We start from the raw sequence: 10643 nt of genomic DNA, 5'->3' as shown, positions 1-10643 counted from the left end.
TACAGTTTGGAATCAGTTACCACTCCGTTATTTCATAACCACATGTAAGGAAGCACAACAGAAAAATGCGTTTATCTCATTTCTCAATGTGATATAAATGAGGCAAAGTCAGAGCATTTATCCAAAATCAATCCAGAGCTGCAGGGGACTCTCTCTTTCTTTATTTTATTTATTTATTTATTTATTTTTATTTTTTTTTTGAAGAAACAGAGAGATAACCAAGCATGATTTTATTTTGTTTCCTTTATACAGTCCAGGAAGCAGTTTGTAGTAATGGTCTTTGGCACTAAATGAATAAATAAATAAGCTAAAGATAATCATCTATGGTATTCAAAAGCTGTTCTTTAGATGATTATGCAAATGAATATTTTCGTACTCTACCTACTTCATTGCCAGATTAAACACATTGCAGGAAAGTTTCTTTCTAATTTATTTGTATATTAAAGTGTTGTATTTTTGTTGTTGCTGTTGTCGTTGTTAACTGAAAGTTTATATTCTTTCCTCATCGCTATGAAACAGTACTAATTGATGCATTAAGCTGACAAACATTCTTTTGCTTAATAAAACCCGAACAAAAAATGCTTGAAACTTTATTTTAAAAATAGGACTTTGCTGCCCCCTACTTGTCAATTTCCAAACTGTGCTGGAGGACAAAAATCAAAAGTATTCCCAGGTATTTCTTAGAATACTGAGTAGAGATTTATTACTTCATTTGTCTTGAGTAGAGCTCAGTTACATAATTTGTCTTGATTTAAAAAAAAATCAAATTCACGTCTCCATTCATTTACTGTAATTGATGGAATGCTACAAAGCTCAAAGAGCAAAAATAGATAGATAAATAAATAAGCAAATCAGCTCTTTTGCTTCTGATTAAAGATAGCGTATGACCATCACAAGAAGAACAATTTCTAAAGGCTCACAGTTACATGCTGCTGGGAATAACCACCCCTGAACCACTCACCTGTTGATTATCCATTGCTGGGGCTGAGTGCAACTTCCTCAGGCCAAAGCTTTTCCTGCTAAGTTTTGTGTGTTGTCCAGCATATACAGGAAAACGGCGATGATTCCACCTCTGCTTTCCCTCACCAGAGTGCACAGTCCTTTTTCTTTAGCAGGCAGTAGTCTTCGCACATTCCGGGTTTGTTTTGCTCAGTCAGACAAGACCTGCAAATGACATCAGATAGAATCACCCATCTCATCACTAAGGGGCTTACTCTTAGTTCTGCTCATTTTCTTTCTGATACACTAAGAAGTGCTAAACACCTCCAGTCACAAACACCAAAGCAAACGATGAGGATGTCTGCTCTTTCTTACTTTCGTTCTTTCATCAAGGAATTCAAGCCATGCTTGTGCTAAGCACAGGTGTTGACTATGGGATCAGCACAACCATTACAGCACAAATAACCAGAAGGCTAAACGTCGTTCCTTAGATGGCAACCATTTACCAAAGGTTCCAATTAATACATCCCTTGTCCCCAGTTAGTTGTACAAAATGGGGAATCTGAGGCAATGTCCTTAATGCCACTGTGGTTAAAAGCTAATGGGACGGCCAAATATAAAACAAAAAACAGCTTCTACCTCCTTTCTTGTCACCTTTTGATGGCGAGCTGTCAGGCAAAAGTAGGTGTACACAGAACACAGTGAAGGTCCCCTGCATTTTAATGAAGCCCTAAAGCACAACAGATCACTGAGGCTGCACATCCTGCATGCTGCAGTACGCTAAGTCACAGGACTGTATTTTAAAACATTTTGCATCTCAGGTATGCAAACACAAGCAAGATCCATTTTATTTTCTCTCTGATTTTGGGAACTGATGTGAATGAACTTGAGGAGCGTGCACCTCTAGGAAAAACACTAGTTTTATCTTCTGCACAGAGCCCACTGGTTGCACAGCACAGTGACAGCTGCTCTAATGGATTTTATGCCCATAATATTAACAACGACTAGATCTGATTATTACCAAAAAGCAAAGAACCTGCACAAATAAAAAGTTGCTTTTCTTGGGGTTTAAAGACAAAACTTGTGAGAAGCTTGGCAGAAAGAGAGCCTCTGCTCCCATCAGCTGAAAGACATAAGAACACACTATCCAGAGAAATGGAGAGAGGAGGCCTTTTCTGGGTCGTGATCAGACTCTGGATCTTGGTGAAGCTGACTCATCAGCACTGATCATCCCAGGATTACGGCAGGCTCTGCTGCCTATTGCCACAAAGGACAAAGCCTCTGGGAAGTTCTCTTGGGATCTCCCTTCACTATTCACACTGCTGCACAGAAAGCACACCAGCAGGCTCCAAGACAAAACCTTAAGGCAGGCAGCCACACAGAACCAGTCAGCTGGATTTTGTGGCATGATTTGTTGTTGGAGTGGGTTTCTTTCCATCTTGAGCTTGTTTTCATAGAATGAGACAATTTCTTATTTTCATGTTTACAAAAGTACAAAGGAGTCAAAGTAGTTAAACGAAAGTTGCTTACTTACAACAAGCCGGCTTTTCTGTTCTGTTCTGAAGCTGTCAAGTTACAGAAATAAGAAAATACCCGATTCTACCAGGGCTTACTCTGCTGGAATTTCAGACTACTTCCAGCTGTTTTATGAACTGTTGTAATTCCCTTATCTCCTAGCAAGAATTTTAGCCATTGACAATTCCTGCTGAACATGAACCCCTTTCCATCAGCTTACTGAAATTAGAACTATAATGTTTCTACAGCTTGTTTTCATGAGAGTCTGTCAGTAAAATAGTAATAAAAATAAAATAAAGCCCAAATAGAACAAGAATTATTTCTTAAGTTAAAAAAAAAGATCTCTCAATAACCTTAGGAGACACCAAGACACAAATTATGTCCAATTTCCATTTGGAGAGATAACATGCATCCTGGGAGCCAAACAGCTGAAAAATCTCTTAGGAAGTGCTTAGATGTTTGGAGAGGAAGGAAAAAAAAATAATTAAATAATTAGATAAATAAATCGATAAATAAATAAATAGAAAGCTGGAGATATTTGGACTGAAGCATTTATCATAATTTATATTTAAATATATTTTCTGCACTTAAATATTGTTTCTACACTAAAAAAAAAAGGAATAAAAGTTATAAGAAATCCAAGAACAGAAACAGTCTAACAAATATGATGGGGGAGAAGTTAGAGAAGCAGAAAGGAAGCTTAGCTGGTCTTTATTTACAATACTGGCATCAACATACTGGTTAATATTTGGTTACCATGGATGAGACATAGAAAGAATACCAGAAAGGTGAAACCCCACAATGTTTGCAGCTGTGGACATTCTTGATGATATTCCCAAGATAAATTCAGCATCCTCCAGCACTTACAGCAGGGATTCACTGGAGTACTATAACTGGTACTAAAGACGTGCAGAGTAAAGCAAGTGAAACCTCTGAGGAAGAATGGTGAAACAATTTAGGAGTATCATTATAACGTCCTTCATGGCTTTGAGAAAAAAAATGAAAATAATTGGAGATTCTGAATAGAGCAAAAGAGAAGAAAATATTTAAGACATCAAGATGTAGAATTTATCTGCCTCTGATTTCACTATGTATTTCCATGTATTTTAGGGGAAATCATGTAAACATTTATGATGTAGGGCAGAAAGAAAATTGACAGCCATTACATCCAGACAGTTATCAGGCAAGACTCAAATTCAGAATGCTACAACTTCTGCAAAGCAGGAAGCTATCGATTTCTGGTTGTAATAAGGTTGTATTTTTTTGTTTGTTTGTTTGTTTTGTTGTTGTTTGCTTTTGCAAGAATAAAGCTTTATGAAAGCCAGCTTGCTGCATTTTAAACTTCCTGTGCTAGCTTATCTTGTATATTTTAAACATCTCATTTCAAAATTCACATCATGTTTTGTTTTTTCTTTTAAACCATTCTGCATAGAGAAATGTCTCCATTAGCTTGGTAAAAATTTTGTAAATATTTTTGTAAAGAAAATAAGATTTCCTGACCAATCTGTTAAATGCAAGCAGCTTAATTCTGTTAGCAGAACTCTTTATGTTGACCATCTCTAGCAACCTAAAATCATATGGTTGTGAATCTCCAGCTAAAGATCTCTTGAGAACAGTAAGACAAATTAATGTTGATGCAAAATTCATTTTGGCTGAGACTACATTAATTCCATCATACATTTACTTAACCATTGTAAACTCCTTACAGACTGATCATACAAGTGTCTGTCTTCCCACCAAGCACTGTGCTTGGCTCTTACATAAATGTAATCAGCAAACCACAGTGTCTTAGCACAAAACTGTGTGCTCTGCAGATTGTTTTGGGTACACTTTCTTACTTTGCAGCAGAACTCAGTAGGTACAGTTAAGCAAGACTATAAAGGTAACCATAGCTCAAACTCTGAGTGAAAATATATTGATATCATGTGGTAACAAAAATCCACTGAAATCCTACAAGTGCCTTCCCTTCACTCAGACTACCTACTGCACTTTAACAATTCTTAACTCCTTAATCACAGATCTAAGTTCATTTGGGTGGATTTATATGTTTCCATGTTCAATTGCATTTTAGAGCAATTGAATGCTCTAAAATAAGAGCCAATATGAGCACAGTGTCCTGAACTCCCACCTGAGCAGAGACAGAACAAAAGCCACAAATGCAGAGCTGTCTTGATAGAGCTTACTCTGGAGTAATCCACGTGTTTGTTGACAGACCAGCATCCCATTGCCAGTATGGAGGAATTTGACAAAAGATCACCAGTTCTAAGAGATGTGCGAGAACCCATATGAAACTGTACATGAAAAGTAAAATAGTTTTGTTTCATTAAAATGACTACTTATTTTCTTTATGGATTGCCTTTCATAGAGAGCATGTGTGGTATCGTACTTCCACAATATTAGAAAAACAATCTGTTTTATAAGAGAAACGCTGATGAGCATCCAACAGCCAAGCTAAGCAGGCTGGACACCATGCTGGCTGTGCTGCAATGGGGGCACTGGAGCTCTGGCTTCAGCGCACTGAGGACTTCACACAGAGCACTCTGCTTCCATCAAATGTTGTTTTCCAGTAAAAACACTTTTTTTTCTGTTGTTTTTTTTTTCCTCTCCAGAAAACAAGCCACTAAAACAGCAGCAGTTTAATCTGCTTTAAAGCTGCTGCAGAAGATAAAATTAGTCTGACAATTGTGTCAGCATTAAATCTGCTTGGATAAGCCAAGCGTAATCAAAGGCTGATAGCATAGCGTAACACCTTGCATTTAAATATAGCCCTTTACATTTCATTAATCTCAAAGTTTTAAACAGATAGTTTTAAGGTTTGAAAGAAGACGAGTACTAGCTTTCAAATAGACCCTTTCTAAATAATTTATAGTTAAAATATATGTCAGTGCTCCTACAGAGATATCAAAGTTGCAAAAAAAATAATGCAGCCAAAATGAATTGCAGAGTCCGTAAGGCAGGGATCACCTCCTGTCTGCGCTCTGAAATGCCTGCCAGGCTTGTGGGTGGTGTGAAAGCACAGAGTATAGGGTAACATTTTCATCTGGAATGTGCAGCATAAAGGTCAATCAATCACATTTCTCAAACTATGTCTCTTTCTATTATAACATCAATGTTGCTATTTCACAAGAACATTTGTAAAACAGCTGCTATTTCAAAAAGTCAGTGTCGCATTTTAATCAGATTGAATAAAAAGGCAGGAAATCCCCCAAATTAGAAAACCTATACAGCTGTCTTCTTTTCCTCTATCTATTTGACATAGAAATGCAGATGGTGACAGCACTGTGCAGATCTGAGCAGTGAATGCGGCCTTACCAGGCACTCAGATTTAGTCTATTTCTTCTCACTTAAAGTTACATTATGCCAGACTTAAGGCATGCTTTATTTACATGCATTCAATCTCTAGTGGGAATTTATATACTGTGCAATGGATGATTCTCTAAGTGAACAACGGTCCAGCATCAAGAAGAGTTTCATACAGAATACAAATAGAAAGCATTAGATGACTACCTCCCAGGGACAGCGAGCTCCTCGGGCTTACGTTGGGGATGAGGATTGGTCAATCTGTTCGCCCTCAGGGGCTGTCTGGAATTATAGATCAGGGACCTTATTGTCATACCCCAGCTGCTGCACAAAGCCACTAGAAGAAAGGAGATTTACGAGTATTTCAGCAGCACTGAACCAGGGATACAGAAGCTATACAACTGGGAGTACAGTGGCTTTAAATCTGTAGGCATTATGCAAAAAGAAAATGCAGAATTCGGCATCAAGGGAGCTCTCCCAGAGCAATAGGACATCTTTGTAAATTCTCTAAAGAATAAATTTAACAGTTATTAAAGAACAACACCCTGTTATTGCAGTCACTGAACTTTACATCACAAGGAAAGATGCAAGGGATTTTCAGAAAGACATCTGTCATTTAACAGTGACAGTGACCTCAGTACTGACAAGCAACTCAAATCCCCAGCAATGGAAACAAATTAACCCCTTGGTACGTGGCGGCTGAGAACTCCAGCACTAGGGCTGCTGCACACTGTAACGGAGTACGCTGGGGGAGATTGGATTTTCAGACATGCAGTAGGCAGAATGGGGCATATTTTCAAAACAATTACAGTACTTAAAAAAAAAATATGAAATAATTTAACTATTTAAATGCAATGGATAGTTTTCAAAAGATGCAAAGGAATTTCAGTGGCAGAGATAACTCCTCCCTGATTTAGACTATTTAAGGACCAGGCTTAGAAGCAGGGAGGATGTATCCTTTCTGCAAGGCATTCATCCATTCCACAAGGCATTCATGTCTTACTAAGAGCTTATTCAGATTCAGAACTAGGATGCTCCAAAGATAGTGTACTGTCATTTCACTGCTAACAACCAACTAGCAGTCAGTATCTGCAATAACACTGGCTTGCAGCACGACCTCCTACAGAGTTCTAAGACAAACCATGGAGGAAAAGCAAAAAAAAAAAAAAAAAGTCTGTTCATGTGTTCTAGACACTCAGCAGAGGTTTGCAGAGGAAGAATAGGCTGCAGAAATAGCCCCACATCTGATACCCTCAGAGAGGGACTGCACAAGATCTAATAAGTAATACAGTAAAACTCTTTCATTTAAATGGAGCACATTTGAATCTTCATATTGTAAGTACAGTCACTCTACTCTGAATAATCTTTGACAAATACTCACTTAAATATCCTGTAGGTTGTGTTTATTCATTCTTCTTTCCACTGTGTTATCCATTTCAATCATTTTTGGTACCACACAGCAGTTCCCAACAATCTTGCCTTACCTTTTATAGCACTGGGTAAATAGAAAACCTTACAAACACTGAAATCTTGTTTGGAACACACATTTCAGAGCCTATGTGGAAGATGCATGGGGTAAAAATAAGCAAAGACAACAAGTCTCTAGAATAAAAAAGGCACATTTGATGTGAAGACTCGAGTGCTTGGCCTGCAGGGGACCACAGACGCAAGCAGGTTATTTACTCTTTGTTCTCCCACAGCATTTGGCATCCTTCAACTCTGAAAATAAAAAAGTAAAGAAAGCCACACTTCTACACACAAGAAGAACTTTTGAGATCATAAAGATTCACAGGATGGCAAGTGGTCTTAGGGTCTTGTTGAGAAGCCTTTTCTTTAATGTTTTACTTCAGCAGATTTTGATGCTCCAGGTCACCCTCTAGATATTCATTCCTTTTCCTGTGGGCTTCGAAGAATCAAAGTACATGATGAGAAAAGCCTTGATTTCTAGAATAAGATCAGAAGCTCTTTTGTTTCAGATGTTGGACTTCAGTTTATAAACATGTTTATTTTATACAGAAGTGCTTACACACCAACTAAGTATATTTATAACCAAAGAAATCTGTCCAGAGACAGCCGAGTTGCAGGACAAAGTACAGTTACTTCTAAACACAACCAAAATCTGGAAACCTAAAAACACACAGCAAGTTTGGAAATTAACCTCAGAACAAAATAAACAGATGATGTTACTCATTTTTTTATTCAGCTCATAACAAATCTTCATTACTAGAGAACTGGTATTTTTTTTGTTTGATTGTTCTTTAGATCTTCTAAGAATTGAATGACTTCATTGCAGGCTGCAGAGCCAAGAACACGTGGGACTTGCCAAACCCATCTTTGCTTTAAGGTGGGAGAAAGCACCTAGGAGAGACCTTTGATGGTTATGGATATTCTTCACAATAAGATTGTAGGGAGAGCACTGAGTGGGTGAGGCCCTCATATAAGAAAAAGAAAAACAGTTGAAGAACAGCTCTGGTTCCACCTGGTGCTGCTTAAAAAGAGCAGAAAGAAATCAAGCATCTGAAAAATATCGAGTTTGGTTTGCTATTTAAAGAAATGTTTTTTTTTTAAAACAAAATATTGTTGACAGAAAACGTACACTTCATATTACAGCAAGCTGAAAACAGATTTAATTAAAGCTTAATTGTATGCAGTACTGGAAAAGCCAAAGTAAGAGTAACTGTGGGCATGTTTCATAATAGCATGAAAGCAAGATAAATGCTGCATGACTGTGAGAGTAATGGTTCCAGTTACACAGCATAATATTGAAATGAATACATGCAAAATCTCTAGTGTTTTTCTGTTCCTTCATCGTGACAATCAACCATCGCAACGTAAATCCATATTCTTTAAAGGAATGAAGACACAAAGGGTTTCCAATAGAAATAAAATTGGGTTGGTATCACTCTGCAGGTCAAATCCCTGCAAATTTTTTGTCAAATAAATCCTCACCTGAAATAGTCCGTGTAGTTTTGGCTATCCAGATCAGAGTTACCATATTCTGTCTGTTGACTTGATTTGAAACACTCAAAAGAGCTCTACAGACCTGGAACTGGAGCAGGACTGGAGAAAGATGTTAGCTGTAATCTAGGACCACCTTGTTCTGTTCCCAAGATGTTTACAAACATCCCAAACACTTAGCATCACCTGATAACACTTATTCCTTATCAAACCTTTTAATATCAGCTCCAGGATAGCACCTATGACTGCCAGCTGCCTGAACTCCAGCTACCTGCTTTCCCCAAACAAACTGACTCTCCAGAGAAACATCTTTAACAATCAGTCATCATTTGGAGATGTAACTGCCAACCACTGCATTTCTAACAGTTTTTCCACCAATGTTTCATTTAATTCACTTGGTCCTTATGGAGGGAGGATACAACTACACTCCCAAATCACTTGCAGTTTTATGAACTGTGTCAATCAAAATACTTAACATTCTAAACATTATTTTAGCATACCTAGGCTGCTCCCAAAGTACTGACTCCTATTTGTTTCCATGGAAACTGCAACAGGTACAAAGAGCACAATAACAGATCGAGAAATTCTCAGCTACAAATCCCTTTTTTTACAACACATTCTGTCAGACTATCCCCTCTGCTGCCATCTGTCATTGTGGGAACAAAATGTAATAGAATATTGGTGGAAACATTCAACCTCTACTACAATACCACCACCACCTCCCTCTGATGTTGTAGGCCAACATCATAAAATGGGAGGTACTGCCTTTGGAACAGTCCTTCTACAGGAAAAAGCAGATATCGAAACCAAGACTGGTGAATGGTCAGGAGCAGACACAGAGCTGCTACTTTGTGAATGCAAAGGAAACTGGAAACGTCTCTTAACTAGAATGCCTAAATAAACATAACAGTGTATTCCAGCAGGCATCTTCATCCCAAACTGACTAAAACTGTACACTATTTCTGAGATTCTAAACAAACAAATGCAATCTAAACTCAGTTTGGAGTAACTCAGTGCACGCTCATCTTACCAGGACTACTTGTAATCTGAAAAGGGATCTTCAATCTCTCCATCTGAAATTATGCTTTATTACCACATAGGAAATTAATTGAATGTTGTGAAACATCAGATACAGAAGAAACTGAGAGCACCATTAAAAGTTCTAAACCTATAGAAAAAAAGCAATTATGTCCACTATAATTAGCAGCTGCCTTTCGTAAGACATTTAAGCTATCACTTAACATGCTTCATAAATAGAATTGACTATATATATATATACAAAAATTCAAATGTTTTAGATCACACTTTAAGAATGCACAGAGTTCAAAGATCCTGAGGTAATAGCAAATATGACTACAATAAAAATAACAACACTTGAAGAAATTTGGGCAGCATCTCAGTTCTCTGAACCATCACCAAAAAATACTTCTCACTCTAAAGCTCATGACAGTTTCTAGAACACTGCTGCAGTTCCTGTTAAACTGACTAGGAAGGGATCAGCATCACCTTTCCACAAAGCAAGAGAGCTACAAACAGAACAGAAAGATGAGTGACCACGTGACCACCTTCTAAGGCAGAGGGGAGATTATACCTTAAAAAGTATTACAAATAGAGATCTTAATCCTGAACTTAAAAAGGAGAACAATTTAAGAGATCTAGGGTATACTTAATTGTTTCAAGCTTAGAAAAGTTTAAAGTTAAAATATTTTAGGCAAGAAATACTGTTCAACCAACTGAAAGTTTGGCATCTTTCAAACAAGTCATGCTATCTGGTAGCAAGCTAATCCCACTCTGCCTTTGTCACATGCACACAGCAATGACTACACAAATGTTCTTCAAAGAAAAAGAGCAGGAACTGTATATAGGATATTTGGAAAAAAATCCCCATAATGGCTGCAAGAAATCATGCAGTTCTTTCTATTATCATATTT

The sequence above is a fragment of the Cyrtonyx montezumae genome, unplaced genomic scaffold (genome assembly GCF_038088225.1).
Source record: "Cyrtonyx montezumae isolate F1298 unplaced genomic scaffold, pur_monq_1.0 scaffold_1, whole genome shotgun sequence".
Taxonomy (NCBI): domain Eukaryota; kingdom Metazoa; phylum Chordata; class Aves; order Galliformes; family Odontophoridae; genus Cyrtonyx; species Cyrtonyx montezumae.
This window is presented reverse-complemented; position numbering follows the sequence as displayed.